Source organism: Lissotriton helveticus, chromosome 6 (genome assembly GCF_964261635.1).
Source record: "Lissotriton helveticus chromosome 6, aLisHel1.1, whole genome shotgun sequence".
NCBI lineage: Eukaryota > Metazoa > Chordata > Amphibia > Caudata > Salamandridae > Lissotriton > Lissotriton helveticus.
In genome coordinates this window covers 1,453,661,118-1,453,683,595 of record NC_136067.1, presented here as the reverse complement: position 1 = coordinate 1,453,683,595, position 22,478 = coordinate 1,453,661,118, and positions in this window count along the sequence as shown.

The following is a 22,478-nucleotide window of genomic DNA, read 5'->3' as shown; positions in this document are numbered from 1 at the left end:
CCTTCTCCAGTTTAGACGCGCTATCAAAACCTTATTGTTTGTCTAAATTTAGGTTCTTCTCTGCGCCAGACTGATGTTGTGTTGTGTTTGCCTTCTCATAGCGCCAGTACGCCCCTTTGCTGGGGCAGCTGTTGCGCTGTACAAATAATAATAACATAACATAACATAACAGTGGGTTCTGTGGGCATGGCACACAGGGATGCGTGCCATGTTGACTCTTGCTTTAGTTCTGTACTTAGGCACTCAGCCTGCAAAGGCAGTGTGTGGGTGCCAGGGTACAGGGTCCCTGAGGGTGGCACAATAAGTGCTGCAGCCCTCAGAGGTCTTCTCTGGTCACCATGCCCTGGGTATCTAGGGTACTATTTACATGGGGCTGAGAGGTGGCCAGAGATGCCAATTGGGTGTTTTGTTTCAGCATAGCTTTTCTTTGTAGGGAAGGAACACAAGCCCTGGGTACCTGGTTGGCAGGGACCCAGGGCACACTCATTCAAAGTACATCAGCAGTTCAGAAAAAAGTGGGGGCATACCAAGGCAAGAAAGATGGCACTTTCTCACAGGCAGGCTGATGGATATGTTTGGAGGTATTAGGAAGAATCACACTGGTATGGTTGGGCGAGTGGCATCGGGGTGCTCTGCGGCTGAGAGTTCAGATGGTTGGCACTTGCTTGCACTTATTGGTGGACGGGTGTGGAGCTGGGACTCCGGTGATACATGTGAGAAATATTTGTGCCTGAGGTTTGACAGAGGGCTGAGATTCGAAATTCGAGTCGAGACTGGGCCTCACATGGTCATAGGGCAGCGGGTACCATGGGCGGCAGTCTGTGGGATCAGGGACATCTAAAAGATTTTGGGGGCCCTGGGCCAAACATTTTTGGGGGGCCCCTGTTCAGACCAGCTTTCAATTTATGATCCAATTTGAGCCCCTGTTTCCCATGCAGTTTCCGCTTCCTCAGCTGCGTTAGCGAACCAGTTTGCATCATAGGCATTAGCCTATATATTCCGTATGAAATTGGTCACCTGTAGCTGACAGCGGTAGGATCTAGTGTTTCCTGCCCTGCTACTAGGTTTTTAATGTGTGGCTGAAATACTCTGTGCTTTTTAACAATTTCTCCTACCTATGCGCACTTGCACTTTACTTGATTCTGCTTGCCTACTCCTCCTTGGCTGCTTCGATTCGCATCTCACCTTTCCTCCAGTCCTGGTCCACCACAGCTGATATGCCGATTGTGTGGAGGGCTGGGGCTACTAATTGGGCTCCTCACTGGCGCCCATGCAGTTTCGTCTTCCTCAGCTGCGTTAGCAATCCAGTTTGCATCATAGGCATTGGCCTATATATTCCTGATGAAAACTGATGCGCGCAGAGGGCGAGCCGCTGGCACGCCAAAGGCAAGCCCGTCTGCGCCCGGAGGCGTGCGGCGCCGGCCATGCTGCCCAGTTCCCCTCCGGTGAGTTTCTTCCACTATATTACAATAGGGAAAAACGGCTAAGCCTTAGGCGGCTACCGTTGTGTCAGTGTACTGCGGCTGATCCGATCTTGGAGGTAGACGTTCGATGCAATAAGTGAAACTGGTCTCACCTCCAACCCAGGAAACTCACACCCAAGATCCTCCTACGCAACAATGTGTAAAAACAATAAGAAAACAGAGGACTTAAAGGCCACCCTTTTAAATTGTCGCTCTGTGCAAAAGCATGAACCACACATTTATGGCCTACTTTTAGACAAACTGCCCGATCTTTTATTTCTCTCTGAGACCTGGCTATCTGATGCCTCCAACCCTACTATCACCTTGGCCATCCCTACGGGTTAAAAAATCCATAGGAGAAACTGACCAAGTGGGAAGGGGGGCGGTGTCGCCATCATTTACAATCAAAAACTAACCATTGAGGGTGCAGAGTCCTTAGGCTTCCACTGTAACTTATCCCCCCATCATAGCATAGCTGGTTTTCTGATTTACAGACCTCCCAGTACAATTGGAAATTGTATTACTATGCTTAATACAGTCACCACCTCCCTGGCCTTTAAAAATACAACAGCTGCCTTATTCTGGGAGATTTCAATTTACATATGGACAATGGAAAAGACCCTCAAACTATTTCCTTGTTGGTGATGCTGCAGGCCTGCAACATGTTTCCATCTATGTCTTCGGCCACCCATGAGAAGAGCCATACCCTAGACCAAATCTTTCACAACTTTGACATTTCAGTAAGCATACCTCTTCCCATTATCTGGTCTAACCACCTCCTATTAAATTTCGTCATTTCCAACTCTGCCATAGCCCCTCGGGCTAACGCAGGTCAGAGGGTCCCTAATTACAGACCGTTTCATAAAATATCCATCCCGATGTAAGCAGACGCCCTTGGTCGTTCCTCACCGGAGCTGTCTGACTGCCCTGACCCAGATGCCCTCTCAGTAGATTCATGGCTCCGAACCAACATTGATGCAGCGGTACCGGTTGTTTCCCGCTCCTCAAAGAGTTCGACCCCACCAGCTCCATGGTTTAATGATTGGCTCAGATCTAGCAAAAGAAACTGTAGAAAAATGGAATGGAATGGAAATGGTGAAAATCCTATCTATCCAAGGACAGGAAGGTGTATAAAGACAACTTAAAAGCTCATTTCATTCTCGGGAAGGCAGCCAACAAAAACTTGTTTCAAACCAAGATAGAAAATGCCCAAAATAAGAGTAAGGAATTCTTTAGCATAGTTAAATCCTTTACCGCCCCGAAAGTAGGCACAAAGGAAGGGCCATGCACGGATGAATGGTCTAAGTTAATAGCTCAATTCTTCCACAAAAAGATCTCCGGGATCCAACAAGCCTTCACTAACATCCCAGAGGAAGAACTGACCTTCTACCTTGGTTCTAATAGCAAATTTCACCTCTTGGATCCTCCATCTTTACTAGCTTTCCCTGAGTTTCAGCTTGAAGAGTCACTGACCCTTCTCCAAAGCATTACGTCTGGCTCTCCTACCGACCCATGTCCAGCGAATATCCTTTACCTATTGGATACAACCATAAACTCCACGGTAAACCAGCTCTTTAATGCTTCCCTCTCCTCAGGCAACATGCTGAAATTATGGAAGAATGCTAAGATTCTTCTACTGATAAAAATGGCTAACGCCAAACCGACGGACCCTGCCAACTACAGGCCAATTTCCCTTCTTCCAGCCCTCTCCAAAGTATTAGAGAAGCATGTAAACAAGGCCCTCCAAATACACATTGAAGATAGGAAGCTCCTTCATGAGTCCCAATCCGGTTTTAGGGCTAACTACAGTACGGAGTAGGCTCTGCTGGAAGTGACTGAATTTCTCAAGGGTAAGCTGGACCAGGGAGGCAAGGCTGTTCTGATACTGCTTGATCTGTCGGCTGCCTTTGATACAGTCCCACATGAAAGGCTCCTGGAGAGACTTGCTAACATCGGTCTGGGGGGACCGCCTTAACATGGATGTCATCCTTCTTGGCAAATAGATCTCAGGACATCTGGCTCCCCCTTTCTCATCCCCGGTACTGGCCATGAATGTAGGTGTCCCTCGGGGCTCCATTCTCAGTCCTACCCTTCTTAATATATATCTATTCCCATTTGCACTTCTGGTAGAGGAAGAGGGCGCCAAAATTGTTTTCTATGCTGATGACACTCAGCTGATTTTTACGTGTGAAAAAGGAACCGACTTTGACGGGGCAAATGATTAGGTCTTGCCTCACAAAGGTTTTTAACTGGCTTAAGATTAATCAGATGAAGTGCAATCCTGACAAAACTGAAGTTGTTATCTTTGGTAATCCAGAAACGCCTGACTGGAGCTCTTTGTAGCCAAAAGATCTGCCGCCCCCGCCCATGGAAAAGGAGAAAGTCAAACACTTAGGAATTGTCATAGGTAAGACACTCTCCATGTGCTTTCAAATCCAAAATCTAACTGGCGCTTGCTTTGGCATACTCTGGATGCTAAAACAATTCCTGCCACTGTCACCGCTTGAGAGCAGAAGGATCGTGGTGCAGGCTCTGGTGACATCAAAGCTTGACTATGTCAACAGCTTGTACCTCGGTCTTCCCAAATCCCTTATCCAGCGCCTACAAGTGGTACAAAACGCAGTGGCCAGAACCATCCCGAGATCTAAACCCAGATCTAGTATGACCCCTATTCTTAAGTCTCTACACTGGCTCCGCATATAAGAATGGATCGACTTCAAAGTGATGACCATCTTCTTTAAAGTTTTCCATGACTTAGGAGCCGGCTACTTAAATAAGGGTGTTAATCGCTACACAACATCTAGACCCCTAAGATCTTCCAATGCCAACCTGGCCATCGTGCCTAAAATATGCTGTGCCCGCACTGGAGGCAGATACCTCGGGTTTCTAGGTGCAAGATTGTGAAATAGCCTCCCTGAGTCTCTGAGACTAACCACAGACCTACTCTCTTTCAGGAAGAACTTCAAAACCTGGCTTTTTAATAACTGATGGGTCTTATACCTTGTCCTCCCGCTGAGTCTGAGTAGCTGCCGGCTTTATTAAATACACTAAATCATTTCATCCGGTTCCTGACAGTGCAAAGAAACACTTTTGCAAATTCTAAGGGCCTTATTTATGAGGCCTTGCTTCACTTTTATGCTGCCGGTAAATCACTTTTTGTGACGCACCAGCAGCGTAAAAAATGTGCCATGTTGCGCCCTATTTACAAAGCGATGCATCTAGGCAGATGCGTCACTTTGAAAACCCCTGCACCAAATTATACCTGCGCCAGGTATAAAGTATGCAGGGTGTGTGTTGCACCACAAAAAGCCTCATAGTAGTGGCGCATTGAAATCTATGAGCACTCATGCGCCACAAATATATGAGAACGTATGCGCCACTTCTAGGAAGCCATTGCGTCAATATCTTACACCTGCCTCACAGCACGTGTAAGACTGATGCAGGCAAGGCCCATGTCAAAGGACACATTGCTGGAGTTGCGTCTTTTTCCAGACACACCCCATCAATGCCTCACTTTTGCGCTTACAGATACTTCATAAATACTGAAGTATCTGTAACTCCTTGCGACATGATGCGTCAAACAGTAATATGACGCATCCATCTTGTTGCAAGGAGGACACACTAAGTAAGTGACGCATCCCCGTTTTCACACAGCAATGCATCACTTCTCATAAATAAGGCCCTAAATGTTTTTACATCTAATATTCCGGGATAGTTATGTGTGTTTTCAATATTGAAACACAGCAGCAGCTCACCAATATTACTGCACATAATCTCTGTGACGCCTTCCCGTTTCTTATATGTTAGGCCTTGTTTTGATCTAAAAGAAACTTGAAACTTTTGCAGGAAACATAAACCCAACATTTCTCTGCAAAATGGCTGTACTAGACTATCACACATCAGGTACATAAAAAATAATTAAAGGAAAACAATATTTAAAACAATCAGTTTAAGCAATATTCAAGGTCATTAGGGCAAAACTCTGGAGAACAGAGTTGACTGTCAGGGGGCCCCCTTACAGGCTGTGGCCCTGGGCCAGAGCCCACTTTGCCCACGTCTCTGTGTGGGATTGCCCCGGGCGCCACAGGCTCTAGCTACGCCTCTGTCGCCACCCATCACTTAATCTCCCCGTCTTTTTCAAATAGTGAGATGAAATGTCAGACAATGTTTTCGAAATCACCTCTTTAATTTTCTCTCACTTCAAAGTTTCAGGATTTGCCTCAAACACTTACCACTTTCCTTCTTGTTCTTTAGTGAGCCTCGAACACCAGACCTTCAGCAGCCCAACCTTGCAGCACAGTTAAGGGCAAGGTTTGGACAACTCCTGCCGAATTTTCTCTGACACTTGTTTATTTACCATGAATTTGAGCAACCTGAATGTGTTGGAGTGCTTCAAATGAGCGCTTGGGACATTACACAATGTCAGATCATTTTTGGGGGCCTTTTTATAGAGTGCAAACTCGACTGACCCAAAGGTATTGAAGCACTTTACAAAAGCGCCAGCTACATTACACAAGGTCAGGTAATTTTTTTAGTTTTTAGGTGCGCTGAGACTAAGTGATGCCAATGGCACCTGTTTATTCCTTATTTCCACTCTACCTGACAAATTGGAGCAGCATTCATACCACCCACCTAATCCCATAGCACTGCATGCCCACCCTACTGCCTCTTCCTGTCATCCTCCTCCTATCAGAGCTCTAATTTCGAAACCCATTCACTGCAGCTCCAGAAGGACTGTGAGGTATTCACAGAAGCCAGCATAATGTGATGCATGGCTAAAGACTTATAAGGTCCCAAAGGCAAGACCTATTGGCTATGCCAATGCTTGTTCTTTAGTTGATGTCAGCAGGACCATATTACTGTAAGACATCCAGGATGGTGATGTCTTAGGCGAAACATAACGAAAGGTTGTTCATTGCTTCATCATGGGCTTACAGAGGTTCTTTCATGGTGAGTCAAGACTTGTTGAGGGTAACCAGATGGACTTTGAATCTCAGTAGATCTCTGCTGGGACATAGGTGCTAAACGTCTTCGGCTGTGCAAGAGGCCAGCGCATATGCAGCATGGATGCCATGGTTTGCAAGGTTGCTCGGGGAAGTTGGTGTGGAGAGTCTTGTTTGTGCATACATGGGGCTTACTCTTGGTTCTTCTGGTAAGCCTTCACCAAATCATTGTTGCTACGGTGGTAGCCTGCTTGTTGCAGATAGATGGAGCACTCACAGTCAGTTATGCAAGTCCATAGTGATGGCAGTTTCATTGGTGTGATCAAACCTGATAAGAGGCAGTGGTAGGATTCTTCACTTTTTCTGCAGGAGTGTTTCTCAGATTTGCCAGTGTGTACTGAGCAAGCACTCCCTTCTCTTCTCATAACATTCTGGTGTGGCATTAGGCCACGTGTTCTACCTTCTAAGAGACCTTTTGGTGGAGAAGTGTGGCTCACTGGTTAGAGGAGGCAGACCTGGAGGCAGAGGTCAGCCCTGGACCAGGGTTCAATTCCCGGCTCGGCGGGGTCTTGAGTCCTAAAATGTCCATGGACTCGACAATTCTCGCTCCGGTGCCTACTCGATTCACGGGTTCACACTCTGCGACTCTGGGCAATAGCTTGCTTAATCTCCACAACGGCCCCTCGTGGCGGGATGCCTGGCTTTCACCTTGCGGATACCCTGCCGGGGTTATCTCACAGGGGAATACCAGGACGGGTTCCCTAAGCAAGCGCTTAGAAACCGCTTGGTGATTTGCGCTATATAAATTCCTGTACATTTACATTTACATTTGGTGCTTGAGATCTGTGGATGGAGGTGTGCAGTAGGGCGGCTGCGCTCTGGGACACTCACATTATGTCTCTGGGTCTATTGCCCTAGGCCTTTGAATAAGTGGTAGACTCTTGACCAAAGGTGGGTCTCTTGAAGTGACTAGCAGGAAGGAACAGGCATATACGATCAAGAGAATTTGTGTAATCTGTCCAGGCAACTTGTGCACCATATTTGTGAGGCTCCAGTGGCTCCAGAGCTTCAAGCAGGTTCAAGTAGGGTGGGAACTCTCTCAATGACTACTTAATTTAAAATTGCATTGCATTTTTCACTGGGCTATTCAGTCATTAGTGAGGAATGGGGAGAGAAACAGGCAACTTAAAATGCCAACAAGTCAGTGATGAAATGAGGTACTACTTGTGATATACCACTTCACTAACGAGCGTGGTGTTTGGCCTCAAGTGGTGTAGGGCAGTAGCGTCATGGGTGCAGCATGATGTACTGCGTCTGCTGCTTAGGTTTTATTGAGGGAGTTTAAGACTGCCGATTGGCCATTGGCAAACGGGCCGATTTCAGAATCAGACCATTTGCGTATGGAAAAAGGCCTTTTCCTATGCATGTAGATATGGCATTCGCAATTCAGGTAATCACAATTTTTTGCGATTACCTAAATTGTGAATGCATTTGATTCCCAAATGACATGATTTTAGCCTTTCCTAAATGCGAACTGTGCATTTAGGAAACGCTAATTACTTCAAGTTGAGGGTAATATGTGCATGCTTTGAAAAATGCACTAAAATGCATTTTTCAAAGTGCCATGTAGTGCACACATGCCTTTAGGGCATGCGTGTGCATTACATGTGCACACTTACCTATTTTTGTGGGGTGCTTCAGGGGGGCCTTAGACCCCTGGGCACCCATGGATTTGCATTAGCTATTTGCGATTACCAATCTGGTAATCGCAATTAGCGAATGCAAAACAATTCATTCCTATGGGCCTGTAGGCCCATAAGAATGAATGGAGCCACATGACCTAATAACGATTCGCAATTTCCGAATCGCTATTAGATAATGTTGAGGAATCGCAATTTTTTTGCGATTCCTACATGCAAAGCATTTTGTGATTCCCAAATAGCGAATCAGTAAAATTCGCTATGTGGGAATCGCAAAATGCGGGCTTGATACATGTGCCCCAAAGTTATTACTGGGGCATGGTGTGTTAGAGCTGCCTTTCTTTGTGGGATGGGTCCAAGCACCTGGGGCCCGATGTAGGTAAAACGCATTTACCGATTTTAAAATACCGAATCGTACCGAATCGGTATTTCAAAATCGGTAAATGATATGTAGATAAAAAAAATCGGAAATTTTCCGAATCGGTAGCAATCGGTATCGTGAGTCGATACGTACCGATTCCGCAAGTTCCGAATCGGTATAAACAGAATCTGCCACCACCGAATCGGAAAATACCGAATCGGTAATAGCAAAACACCCCTTGGGCCAAAAGGCCAATAGGAATGCATTATAAATACCGAATCGGTAATTACCGAATCGGTATATTCCGATTCGGCAATTACCGAATCGGTAAATGCCGATTTGTCGAGCAAGGAAACTGAAACTAAAGCCATCAGCCAATGAGGTGGAAGCACCCTCCCCCACAGGGTGTGGCAAGCCAGGCAGGTGCAACTCATCAGAACTTTCTGGAGAGGCAGCCTGAGCTGAGCAGCCACAGTGAGCAGCAGTATCCAGATCCCTGTAAAACATGGCAAGCAGCTCTGAGAGGCAGAAGGCAGAGCGCAAGCGGAAGAGCAAATTCAGCACCATGGAGCTGCAAGTGTTGGTGGAGGAGGTGGTGAGGGTACACAGCCAGCTGTATGGAAGGCTGTCCCTCACTGTTCCAGAGAGCACTAAGAGGAAGCTGTGGATTGAAATTGGGGAAAGAGTAAACGCTGTCGGTGTCACCCACAGGAGCCTGGACGACCTCAAAAAGAGGTTCTACGACATCCGCGGCGTCACTAAAAGGAAACTTGCCGAGCTGCACAAGCAGGCTGGACTAACTGGTGGAGGCAAGAACCGGGCGCCACCCCTCACTGAGCTGGAGGAACTTGTGGCGAATACCATTGAGCGCGCGAGTGTTGTGGGAATTGGGTACCTGGATAGCTCATCCCGAGCTACAGCTACAGGTAAGAAGCATGCGCAACTTGACACACCATACCAGACATCTCCCCTTTAGACCCAATGCACAGCCAAACCCCAGCCCAGTACTGCTAGCAACAGACATGATCAATGCATCATGCTAAATGCAGTCAGCAAAAGTACCCTAAAATGCCACTGCAGAAGCGTAATAAAAAGAACTGTAATACTGCATCAAAGTATTAGTAATGAGATGTGCAATGTTTTAATAGTACTGAATGTAATACATTAGCAATCAGTTGACAAATGCCTCTTTATACCTAGGGGCACCATCAGGCGGGGGAGCAGCAGCTACTCAAGCACCAGCTCCAGCACCATCAGCCAGTGCGGTGGCAGTGCCAAGCACCAGTGTACATATACAGGAGGAGGACAACAGCAGCGCCCTGGGCAATGAGGAAGACACTGGACATTCCCTCACATTACCACACTCCCCCAGACTGTCTCTGTCTCAGACGCCCCCATTGCATTTCTCCCCGGAGAACTCACCACCACAGACCCACCCTGCACCGGCCACATCTCCTGCCAGGAGGAGAATTGTTGCACCATTCAACCTCATGGAGGGAGCAGCGGGTCAGGCTCCAGCACAAAACCCTGTAACACCTGTGTCACCCCAGCACACACAGCAGGGCAGCAGCAATCCCCGGAGGCCACGTGCATCCAGCAGTGCACATCCAGCACAGGAGGGCAGCGTGTTCCGAGGGTTGGAGGGCAGTATGGTCAGAATCCAGAGAATGCAGGCAAAATCAATCTTGGCCTGCCATCGCCAGTTGCGGCTGCACAACCTGCAGATGGGGGAGATGGCACAGGGATTCAAAACATTTGTTGATAGCAACAAGGACATTGCAACAGGTATAGGGCGAATGACCACTGCCATCACCCAGCTCTGCAATAAAATGGATGAACACGAGCACTGTCGCCGCAGGGATGCCCGCATGCTGAATAGGTCTATGAACCGCCTTGCTGCTGCAACCGCCCAGCTATGCCAACGTGGGACAAACATGGAGGGCAGCCTCACCCAGAACATGGCAGAGGTGACTAGGGGCATGGCCCGCATTACCAACACAATGGAGACATTACTGATATCCAACACAGTTGTTAATCCCGCCCTGGGCCTGGGCGAGGCTGGGGACAGCAGCAGCCGCAGCAGCCCGGCCAGCGCAGTGTCTGAGCCGCGCCGGAGCAGCAGGCGCTCAGCTGAGGCTGCTGGTCATACAGAAGGGGGTGAGCCACATCCTAGTGGGGCTGCTAAGCGCAGCAAGAAATAAGACTGCCAGGGCGGGTGAGGCAACCCGGACAATTGACATTTGATCACATCTTGTTTACTTTTTTTTTGTTGCACATCAGTGCAGTAACGTTGTTGCAACATTATTAAATTTCTTTTTTGAAAACATACATTGACCTGTCTGTGCATCTGTACTCACTCAGAAATAGTTGGCTGTTATCTCCTCACGCCTGTATCTGCCGTCACTTGGTGCAGACACTCCAGCAGGTAGTGGTAGTGGCACAGCATTGTCATCCTCAGGGTCCTCGTAGTCGGACAACTCAACCTCAGTGCCTTTCCTGACTGCAAGGTTGTGCAACATTGCACAGACAGCTATTATTTTGCAGCAGGTGATGGGGGTATATTGCCTTGCACCTCCGCTCTTGTGCAGGCATCTGAACCTGCTCTTCCAGATGCCAAAGGTCCTTTCCACTACATTCCTCGTGCTTTTGTGGGCACGGTTATACCTCCTTTGGCTGGGTGTAGAGGGGTTCAGGTAGGGGGTGAGAATGAACGAGCGGAGGGCATATGCACTGTCGCCTAGAAGGAAAAGGGGTGACATTACTCACATGCATACATGTACTTCATACTGCTATTTACGTTATGGGGGTCTGACACTGTGTCTTACCTAGGAGGTATCCTTCACCAAATTCCCCTGCCATCAGCCGTGCATAAATTCCGCTATTCTGGAAGATATAGGAGTCGTGGGTACTCCCCGGAAACTTCGCCACCAGGTCAGTGATGACACCCTTGGCATTGCAAATCACCTGGACATTTATGGTGTGCCGTGACTTCCGATTGCGGTATACGTATTCCGTGTCAGCAGGGGGGCAAATCGGAATGTGTGTGCCGTCTATGCAGCCAATGATGTGGGGGAATCCTGCCATCTGGTAGAAGTCAGCTTTAGTCTGTACCAGTTCAGCATGGGTTGCAGGGAAGGAAATGTACTGGTCCATCCTCTGGATCATGGCGTCAAGGAACTTGTGGAAGAACCTTGACAGGCTGCTCTGGGTCACCCCACCTGCCACAACAACTACACTTTGATAGCTGCCAGACGCCAGCAGGTGTAGGCAGCATAGCACCTGCACATGCACAGGGATTGCGTGTGCCCTTGGGGTGGGGTGCTGCAACAGGGGTTTGAGGTCCCTAATGAGGTCTCTGATGGTCTCTGGGTCCAGCCTGTACCTCTGTAGGATCTCTGCATCAGTGAGCATTGACAGGGTGACCCTCTGTCTATAGACCTGCTCCTCTCTCTGCCATTCCCTCTCTCCTTCCTGCTGTAGCCGTAGCCGTCTTGCTATGACATAGAAAGCTGCCATGTTGCAAGTAGAACTGCATTTTGGGTCCTTTTTTATAGGTTGCACCTGGTTACCACCTGATTCCAATCCATGGTAATTACCGAATCTGAAATACCGAATTTGAAGCAAATTCGGTATTTCAGTGCTTACCTACATCTCAATCTTCAGCTTTTCACAACGATTCGGATTATCACCGAATCGGTAATTATACCGATTCGGTACGTTCACGATTCTGTAAAATCTCCGATTCGGTCGAATACCGATTCGGAAAAAATAAGGATTCTGAAAAATCTCCAATTCGGTATCATACCGATTCGGAGATTTTTCTGATTCCTTATTTTTTCCGATTCGGGATTTTACCGACTCGGTGACTTTCCGATTCGGTAATTTCACCGATTTTGTCGGATTTCGGCCTCCTACACCCCGATGGCTCAATTCCGATCGGTAACGGACGAAAATACCGATTTTCGGCCGTTACCGACCGACCTACATCGGGCCCATGTGCCTTTTTAGGGACTTGTACACATACTGCCTTCCATTGCTGCCCATTCCTCCTCTTCAACAGGGTTTGGAAGTCATATAACTGCTGGAGGTGGCCTGAAGTGTACCCCTGGATGATGAGGGTACATAAAGGGAGCCTGGTGGCTGCTTGACTGGCAGGATTTACCAGTCTCTACTCACATGGGGCAAGCACACCTCTTTGGAATAGATGGCTGAAGTGAGTAGCTGATACCAAGTGAAGGGCTTTCAAGGTTTCCCCTCATGTTCATTTATAATTGTCTGGACTCATTGGGCAAAGGGTGGAAATCTGGCAGCACAAAGTGGGTGGAAAACCCAGTCAATGCTGAGACCGTGTTGTCTCAGCTTTCACCTGGGTGTAATGCATTATCCATCGACTTAGAAAAGGTTGAACCTCATAGTGGTTGAAATGTCACTCATAATTACACTGCAATTAAAAAAATGTCACACATAGGAATCTGAAACCTTGGCAGCAATGCCGACGTGGCTGCCACACCGTGACATACTTGCTGGGATAGGGGAGCAGTTGAGACTCGGACCGATGTGTGGGAAGGAGACACATTGCATTGGGTGTGTTGAATGCTGTGGTGAGCAGGATTTCAGGGTGGCAGTGCCCACCTGTGGAATTGTTCTGTGCTGGTGGTGGGCTGGGACATAGGCCGTTCGGCACATGGGTCGGGCGGTGAGAGATGGGCCCAGACTGTGGCGGGGTGTGGGAAGCCCTGACACCGATCTCAGTACCTCGGGCCTATACTGTGGATTCATTGGAGTCAGCTGACTCACGGACTCCGGCCGCTGCGGTGAGCATGTGCGTAATGGCATGGTTGCTGGGCAGACCTCGAGAGAGACTGAGGGACGCCCGTGCCGATCACAGTCAGGCAGGCTGACAGATATGTTTGGAGGTATTAGGAAGAATCACACCGGTAGGGTTGGGCGAGTGGCCTCGGGGTGCTCTGCGGCTGAGAGTTCAGATGGTTGGCACTTGCTTGCACTGGTTGGTGGACCGGTGTGGAGCTGGCATTCCGGTGACACATGTGAGAAATATTTGTCCCCGAGGTTTGACAGTGGGCTGAGATTCGAAATTCGAGGGGGTGCGGATACCATGGGCGTCAGTCTGTGGGATGGACCCGGGCGCCACAGGCTCTAGCTACGCCTCTGTCACCACTCATCACTTAATCTCCCCGTTTTTTTCAAATAGCGAGATGAAATGTCAGACACTGTTTTCGAAATCACCTCTTTAATTTTCTCTGACTTCAAAGTTTCAGGATTTGCATCAAACCCTTATCACTGTGCTTCTTGTTCTTTAGTGAGCCTCGGTCACCGGACCTTCAGCAACCCAACCTTGCAGCACAGTTAAGGGCAAGGCTTGGACAACTCCCGCAGAATTTTCTCTGACACTTGTTTATATAACATGAATTTGAGCAACCTGAAGGTGAGATCATTTTTGGGGCCTTTTTAAAGAGCGCAAACTCGACTGACCCAAAGGTATTGAAGCACTTTACAAAAGCGCCAGCTACATTACACAAGGTCAGTTTATTTTTTTTGTTTTCAGGTGCGCTGAGACTAAGTGATGCCTACGACACCTGTTTGTTCATTATTTCCACTCTACCCGACAAATTGGAGCAGCATTCATCCCTCCTACCTCATCCCATAGCACTGCATGCCCGCCCCAATGCCTCTTACTGTCATCCTCCTCCTATCAGAGCTCTAATTTTGAAACACATTCACTGCAGCTCCAGAAAGACTGTGAGCCATTTTTTATTATATAATAGCAAGCAAGCAAGGTGTTGGAGCGCTTTACATTAGCTCTAGTTACATTACAGATGTTAGATTCATTTTTGGGGGCATTTTTATAAAGCGCGAACTTCACTGATCCAAAGGTATTGGAGCACTTTTGTCACAAGCCATTCACCTGAACCCCGGGAAGTTGGAATGGGGTGACGATGGAACTCGAATCCCGCTAAGGACCTTTCCTTGGTAGCAATGAATGGTAGTCAAGCTGCGCCAGTGAAAGAACCCAAGGGAAGGGGGAAAGGGAATGATAGACAAACAAAGAAACAGATTGGATAGGCTCTGCATGCCTCTCAAGAACATGGACTGCCTTGGCTGGAGGGTGATGCTCTTGACCTCTGTAAAGAACAAGTTATGTTAATATACAATTGTTAAGCGAAAACAGATATTGAGGAATTACTTTTGCTAACTAAATAATTGATTACCCTTTTAAAACATACCTTGGGGAGGTCATTGCCAAATGTGAAATAGGGTTTTTTGGGCTGATTTAGCAAAAGGTTTGGTCTTGGTCCAAACCAAATTTGGGTCTCGTTGGAATCAGAGTTCATTATATTTACAATACAACTGTATTAACAAATCCTAAAATTGAGTTTTGTCTATTGAGCATAAAGATGTCTTTTTCAAAATGAATCTAAACGATAAGCACTTCCAGGAGTGTATGCAAGACGAGATACACTTGTGTCCATTTATCAATCTGTTTCTTACAATTTAATTACGATTCCCAAAACTCACAAACTGTCCTTTTGTGTTTTTTTTTTACAATATTTCAAACTCTAGTGCTCTTATTGCACCTGCCTTTAGAAAAGGAGTTGCTTTACCTGACCGTCGGTTGAGAACTGACAATCATGTGGCGGTTCTCTGGTAAGTTATTCTTGTTTTTAAGTTCCTCCTTTGTCATTGTCTCTAGGAGGATTGAGTCAGTGTGGAGATGAGGAGTGCAGCTGGAAGAAGATCCAAGATCTGAGTGGTTGCTGTGGGGGCTGGAAGACACCGAGCTGGCCCAGGTGCCAAGCAAGACAACTGTAGTTGCTGTGATAAGAAAAACTGGAGCTGCTGCGAGAAGGTGAGCAGGATTCGAAGTAGGAGAAGTCCGGAGTTCAGGTGAGCGGGGAGGCCAAGTGCTCGTTCCAGAGACTGGGGGGTTTAAATGGGTTCCTAGGGGCAACACTCGCAGAGTGTTCGCCCCCGGGCTATTTCGGACTTTGGTACACTCTTAGCCTCGTGGGTTGGCAGGCAGCTGGGGACAGGGGCACCAGACATGAAGGTTGGCTCTGACGTCAGCGCTAATCACACAGGTGGCGCAGGGCGCGAAAGCCAGCTCTCCAGTGTTGTCGATTTTAGAGGCAGTAGTTCGTGTCAGAGGGGCCGTAGGGAGCTGCATTTTTGGCATTCTTTTTAGCGTCGGAGCTGTAGCGCGATAATTTATTACATTTCTGGAGAAGTATGGAGCAAGTTTTTGCTTCGGTGAGAGAAGCTCTTCGCATGCTGGCTGAGGCAGGGAGAGAGGACCTCCTGATTCCTGGCACGCTATCCCAGGCGTGGGTCCGCCTGGAGAAGGGGGAGCGTCTGGCTGTCAGACTTGTCCCCGCAGCTGTCACAGCCATGTCTTCCAATGACGTCTCACAAGCAGTTTCAGTCAGAGGTGAGCCTTCGACGTTGCATGCTTCTAACACTGTTTCTCCTCCTGTTCAGCAGAACACCGCAATTACAGCCCAGTGTAGCGAGGCACCCCCTTCACGACAGAAAGGAAAGGTTGGCAGGCCACGTACTAACACGGTGCAGGCCAAGAAAATGACTTGTAAATCAAATTCAAAGAGTAGTAAAACTCCTTTAAGGTCTTCTACAGATACAATGTCTCCTTTGCCTCCGCCGCCATCGAGTGGTTGCCTGGAGAATAAGACTGCTTTACCTGCTGCTGCACAGGGCATATCCAAACATCTCTTTCTTTTTGGCAAAATTAAAGATAATGACACGGTTTTTTCTTCTTCAGAGTCCATTGATAGGGGGTTATCTCCCTTTATTTCAAATGTTCATGGAGACTTTGTGGTGGGGCAGGGTCATCCTTCACGACGAGCGCAACGCGAGCAATTCTGCGCCAGTAATAGCGCCACGGCTGCCTCTCAGGCCTCTGATGTTTCTGTTGAAAAAACAGATTTTCCCCAGATATCCTCAAGCACTGCTTGGCGTTAGTCACCTCTAATTCAATCGGTAGTTATCAAATAAAGAGGCGGGCGCTGGAAATTGGAAAGCAGGAAACAGATTTATTCTTCGAAGGAAAACACGTCGGGTCAGACGAACAGGGCGTCGTTTTGAGGTGCTCTAACTGCATCTCTGTGGCCTGGCCTTTTATACACAGTTTTATCTCTTTATTGCAGTGTAACACATTCCTGACATTACTTTGATGTATTATAAACCATCTTTGGAATCCCCGCTTCAGGCTCGTTCCCACACATATCAACAGTACGGTACCCCACCTCGGTTTCAATAGGTGATTGCTATCGCGCAGCTGGGCATGCCGGCAGGAGCTGAAATACGCTCAATCGGTCGGATCTCATGGGGTTGTGGCATTGATTCATTCTGGTTCCTTTGATGGGAGGCGGAATCCTACTGTACGGGGCAATAAACTGTATCCGCAGGGGTTGGTTATGGCCTGGGATCGGATCGAACAGCCAGGTGCAGGGGAGGAGATTATCGAAGGGCCTGTTCATGTGCAAGGGATGAAAGGGCATGTGGGCTTGGCACGGGAAGTGGCTCCTGGGCAGGGTCGCCCTGAGGATGCTTTATGACTCTAGCATGTGTGCTTGGGGGCTGCCAGTGCGTGGGGGATGATTGCGAGGTTGGGGAGATGTGCAGGTGATCGGCAATGTTACAAAATGGTCACAGTGTCTAAAATAGCTGCCGCTTACGCGCTCGCAAAGGCCTAAGTGGGACGCATTCTAATATTCAACATTTCAGCTTCAGTAATTTTGTCCACCCCCACCACAGACACACTCACCCCCATGGCTGGAAGGCCAGGTCCGGTTCCTGATCAATGCGGAGTCCAAGGAGATTGGCTTTGGATCCCTAGGGACATTTCGGATGAGGCCAGATTGAAGAAACTGCAAGAGGACTTTTCATCTCCGGCGGGCAAGTCAAGCGCTTTGCAGTCCCACGAGGGTTCGACGCTGTCAGAATTGGTAGAGGGCAGCGAGAGTGCTTCTGGCAGGTTTCTGGCATCCTGCTCCACCTGCAATAAGAACACTCGGGCAGTTTCGGCGACTTTCCCGACACCGGTTGAAACCAGGAGAGCGGCCCGCATCCAGAAAGCGGTTAATTGGAGGGTATTTGATGGAGGTGTAGGGGATGGAGAACTCCCTGGTAGTAGCGGTTCAGGTACTAGGTCCAGACGGGATGGGTTGATGCTTTCTGGTTCAAGAGAGGAGGGCTCTGGCTTGTTAGAAGAAGGGGAACTATCCGAGCCGGAAGATAGGGAAGTGGTGTTACCAAAAATTGCTGGGGTCCGGGGGGGGTCTTCTAAAGACCTATCCAGTTTTCATTTCTTGCAGGCTAGAGCTCAGGACAACGATGCTGCCAAGGGACAGAAGAGGAACAAAGGGGCGATGGAGGCTTGTGTGGCAGACTACCACATTGCGAATAAGTCAGGTGAGCATCACTTGCAGACCGTTAAACGCATGAGATTGGACAAGGGTGTAGGCACTGACCAATGGGACGCAATGTCTAACGTAGTTCCAACATTGCCTGCCAAAGATACTGATAACAAAACAGAGTCTGATTCTAAACAGACTTTTCCTTTCAAACGATTACCCTACATGGGTGTTGCTATGCCCTTAGGTGCTCATTTGAGCAAAGCTACTAAAGATAAGATATTGAAGGGCGATTTCATTGATGTTTTTAAACTTCTTCACAGGGACATACAAGCGAAAGAGGGTTCCAAAGGAGAGGCTCGGGAACTTTCTAAAAGGCCGAGGGTTCCTACTAATATAGATTTGTGGACTTCGGCTTTCCTTATATTCGCTAGCGTTTACTGCGAACAATTTGCTAACAGATCTGTTTCCCTTCTTAAATATATTGATGTCATTAGGAAAGCAGCTAACAAGTTTGGTGGGTACGCATGGCTCCATTATGACTAGGAAGTCAGGGCTAGGTTATCACTGATGCCAGACAAACCTTGGGGGGAAGTTGATAATAAGCTATGGGTTCAATGGATGTATCCTCAACGGCCGCCCCCTTCCTTGCACACCGCCAGTGGCTTAGCGGTGACCTATCGGCCCTTTCTGTCTAGACCCACCTCGGGGGTGGGGGGTATGGCACAGACCTCAAACATTGTCAACCGGCGCATGCTGGAATTTAAACAAAGGCCTCTGCACTAGGAACCCTTGCAAATATAAACACGAATGTTCCAGGTGTGGGGGTAGGCATGCAGTCACACAATGTTTCGGGGACAACATGCAGTGGGGGAACAGTTTTCCCAGCAGAGGGCGAGGTTTTACACCACAATTTGGCAACAAAGGCTTTTACACTAATCAAAGTGGACATTCTATGTAACTGGCTGACTTTATACCCTGATACTCAAGTTGCTAACATGCTACACTGGGGTTTCCAGGAAGGTTTTCGGCTAGGCTATCAGGGTCCAAGAAACTCCAGGTTTGCACAGAATTTGAAATCTGCTAGGTTTTTTCCTCACATAGTACGGGAAAAACTTTTGTCCGAGGTCAGTGCAGTAAGGATGGCGGGGCCTTTCAATCGCTGTCCTTTGGATAATCTAATTGTGTCTCCATTAGGCGTTGTTCCCAAAAAGGCTGAGGGAGAATACAGAATGATTCAACACTTGTCCTGGCCTCAAGGTTTTTCAGTTAATGATTTCATTGCAAGGGAGGATTCCATGGTGCATTTTGCGTCCGTGGATGCTGCTTTAATCAAGATAAAAGACATGGGTGATGGGTCACAGTTGGCGAAGTGTGATATTAAATCCGCTTTTCGATTGTTACCCATACATCCTCCAGATTTTTCTTTACTGGGCATCTTTTTTCGAGGGTCAATACTTTGTTGAGAAGACCCTTCCTATGGGCTGTGCCATATCCTGTAAACTGTTTGAAGCATTCAGTTCTTTTCTCCAGTGGTGTTTTTCGTTCCGAACAGGCCATGCAGGGATTACACATTATCTGGATGATTTTCTTTTTCTGGGACCAGCTAATTCACAACAATGCGTATTTGCATTAAGGGAATTTCAATTGCTTGCAGAGACTCTGGGTGTACAGTTAGCTGAGGACAAAACTGAGGGCCCTTGTTGTTGCCTCAGGTATTTGGGCATTGAGATAGACACTATCATGATGCAGGCTAGACTCCATACACAGAAGATTGCAGAAATTACAAGACTGTTAGTGCATGCTCGTTCTGTACAGAAATTGACCCTGGTGGAAGTTAACTCGGTCATTTGAATTTTGCTTGTAAAGTCATACGCGCGGGCAGGTCTTTTTGTAGGAGACTTGGCTTCTCTATGTTCGCTTGCAGCTTCCTCATCATAGACTCAGAGTGACAACACATATGCGAGCTTATTTTGAAGCGTGGTCCACATTTTTATCAGATTTCAAGGGCATTACACTTTGGTCTCTTGGTGAAGATTTTGTTTGGCAATTGCAGCTTTTTTCCGATGCCTCCGGCGCACATGATTTTGGCCTTTTTTGGGACGGTAATTGGTGTGCGGAGCGATGGCCGGACAATTGGGCTTCCGAGAAGAAGAGCATTGCCTTCTTGGAGTTTTTCCCCCTCCTTGTAGCGCTCAGGGTATGGGGTTCCAAATTGGCCAATAAAACTGTACTATTTAACGTAGACAATAAAACTGTGGTCGATCTGGTTAATGGTCCGAAAGCAAAAGACAAGCAGATGTTGAAGTTGTTACAGCTCTTTATGTTGGGATGCTTAACATTTAACATTGTCTTCAAGGCCAAGCATATTGCAGGTACAGCTAATAATATCGCGGATGCCCTGTCTCATTTTCAGTGGGAGAGATTCTGTGGTTTGGCGCCCGGAGCAGAGTTGCACAGGACTCCCATTCCCTGCGACATATGGAGTTTGGGGATATGACTGCTTATCTGCTCGTCGAGAACTCTCTAGTACACAGCACCAAGTTGGCTTACAGAAGAGCCTGGCTGGAGTTTTTGGGGTCAGGTGCCACATTTAGAAATTGCAATGGTCCAGGTTTATGTCACCGTAGAAATGATGTAGTAAATTTAATTCTGCTTAACATCAAAAAGAACGTTTCCTCCACCACTATTGCTGGGAAACTGGCAGGTATTGCCTTTTACGGAAAATCATTTTGGGGTTATGAGCCTTCAGCTGGGGAGATGGGAAAGCGCATACTACAAGGTTGGGCTAAGTCCAAAAAGCGGGGTTCCTCTCACAGGGAACCGATATCACTCCAACTACTTGCCAGAATTCTCAAGGTCCTCCCCCAAATTTGTTTTTCCCAATTTGAATTTCAATTATTCAAACTGTGCATGGTTTGGCTTTTCTTTGGAGCATTCAGGGTTTCAGACCTTCTGGGGTCCCCTCTTTATGATGATTTGAAACTCCTTAACGTTTCAAGGTTTTCTTCACACATTGAAGTTTTTATGGAACATTCCGAAACTGATCAGATGGGCAGAGGTTGCACAATTGTGTTACAGGCTACAGGAGGTTCCCTTTGCCCGGTTCAGGCTTGGTCTGAATTTTTTAACATAGGTGGTGCATTATCCAAGTTTGTTTTTCGCCACCATAATGGCGCACGAATTACAGCGCCCCAAGTTCTTGGCATCCTTAGGAAGTCATTGAACATTATCAGAGAGAATCCCCAACATTTTGGTACGCACTCCTTTCGCATTGGGGCGGCTTCTGAAGCAGCTAGGTGAGGGTTTTCTGTGGGCGACATTAAGAAGCTGGGTAGGTGGTCTTCTGATTGCTTTTTGCGTTATGGTAGACAGTTGTAAGTTTTAATTTGATTTCCAGGATATTAATTGTTCTTTCTTTCCAGGCTCGAAGTCACATCGCAAGAATGTTTGGGTCATCAGCCATTCCTTTGTAAAATGGGCGGCTACGCAGGCTAATAAAAGACATTATGGCACAAGGCTGGGTTTTGCCTCCGATGCAGTGGCTATCTCCTGGTGGGGTAAGATTGGTATGCACTGGGGACAGTTGTCACCTTTGATTGCCGAATTTCCTCCATCGAATATGCCAGATATTTTGTTAATACACCTGGGGGAGAACGATCTAGTTCAGTTGTCTGGATTGGGTTTGATGATAGAAATGAAGACAGACCTTGAGCTCTTCCTAAAGACTTGGCCGCGATAGCGGCTCATATTCACTGCTCTCGTGCCCCGCAGAGCGTGGAAAGGGACGGACAGCTATACGTCCATGGAAAGAGACGTAGGAAGGTCAACAGGGAAATGCAACATTTTTGTTTCATTAACAGAATTGTTTGGTTGCTACATGATAAAATTCAAACTGCAGATTTTCAATTCTTCAGACATGATGGGGTGCACCTGTCATTCATAGGGAATGGAATCTATTTATTGAATATAAAGGACATGCTGGCCGGAATTTTGGGCATAAACCCATGGTGTTAGAAGGTGTACTGTTATAGCGACAGCAGGGTATTGTTTATATTGTTATCAATAGCTTTATTGTTTTTTTGCTATTCTGTCCCTGTCTCTATCCATTCCTCTTTCTCCATTTTGCTTCACCTGTGCGTCACTTTCCCTTTCCGGATCCCACACCCTTCTGCGAGTCCTGTTTTTTATCTGCCTTCATGTTTTCCACGTTTTTTCCTTCTCCTTGCTCATTTTTCCCATTGCCTTTCTCTATCTTCCTTATAAGAGCAGTTTTTTCAGAATGTTGCTAGTTTGTTACATTTATTGGGCACCAATGTGTTTTTCGCTGTTTCTAACGGCAGTTTGTTTCAATTTTTTCTTATGTTTGGCTCACGTTCTCGTGATGGAATAAAGTTTTTTCCTGTTTGGCGACAGTGGTTTTCTTGCGGTACACTCTCAGGGAAAAAACAGTTACAGGGGGGGGACAGACAGGAAAAACACGTGATGGGGTGTTTCCTGGTGGCAGATTTGGAAGAAAGCAAGACAGGCAGGAAGGGTTGGGGGCATTAGGAATAGGTTTGGGCAGAGGGAAGCAGGGGAGAGTAGTTGGAGCCAAGAGGTAGGCAGGAGACTGAGTTAGG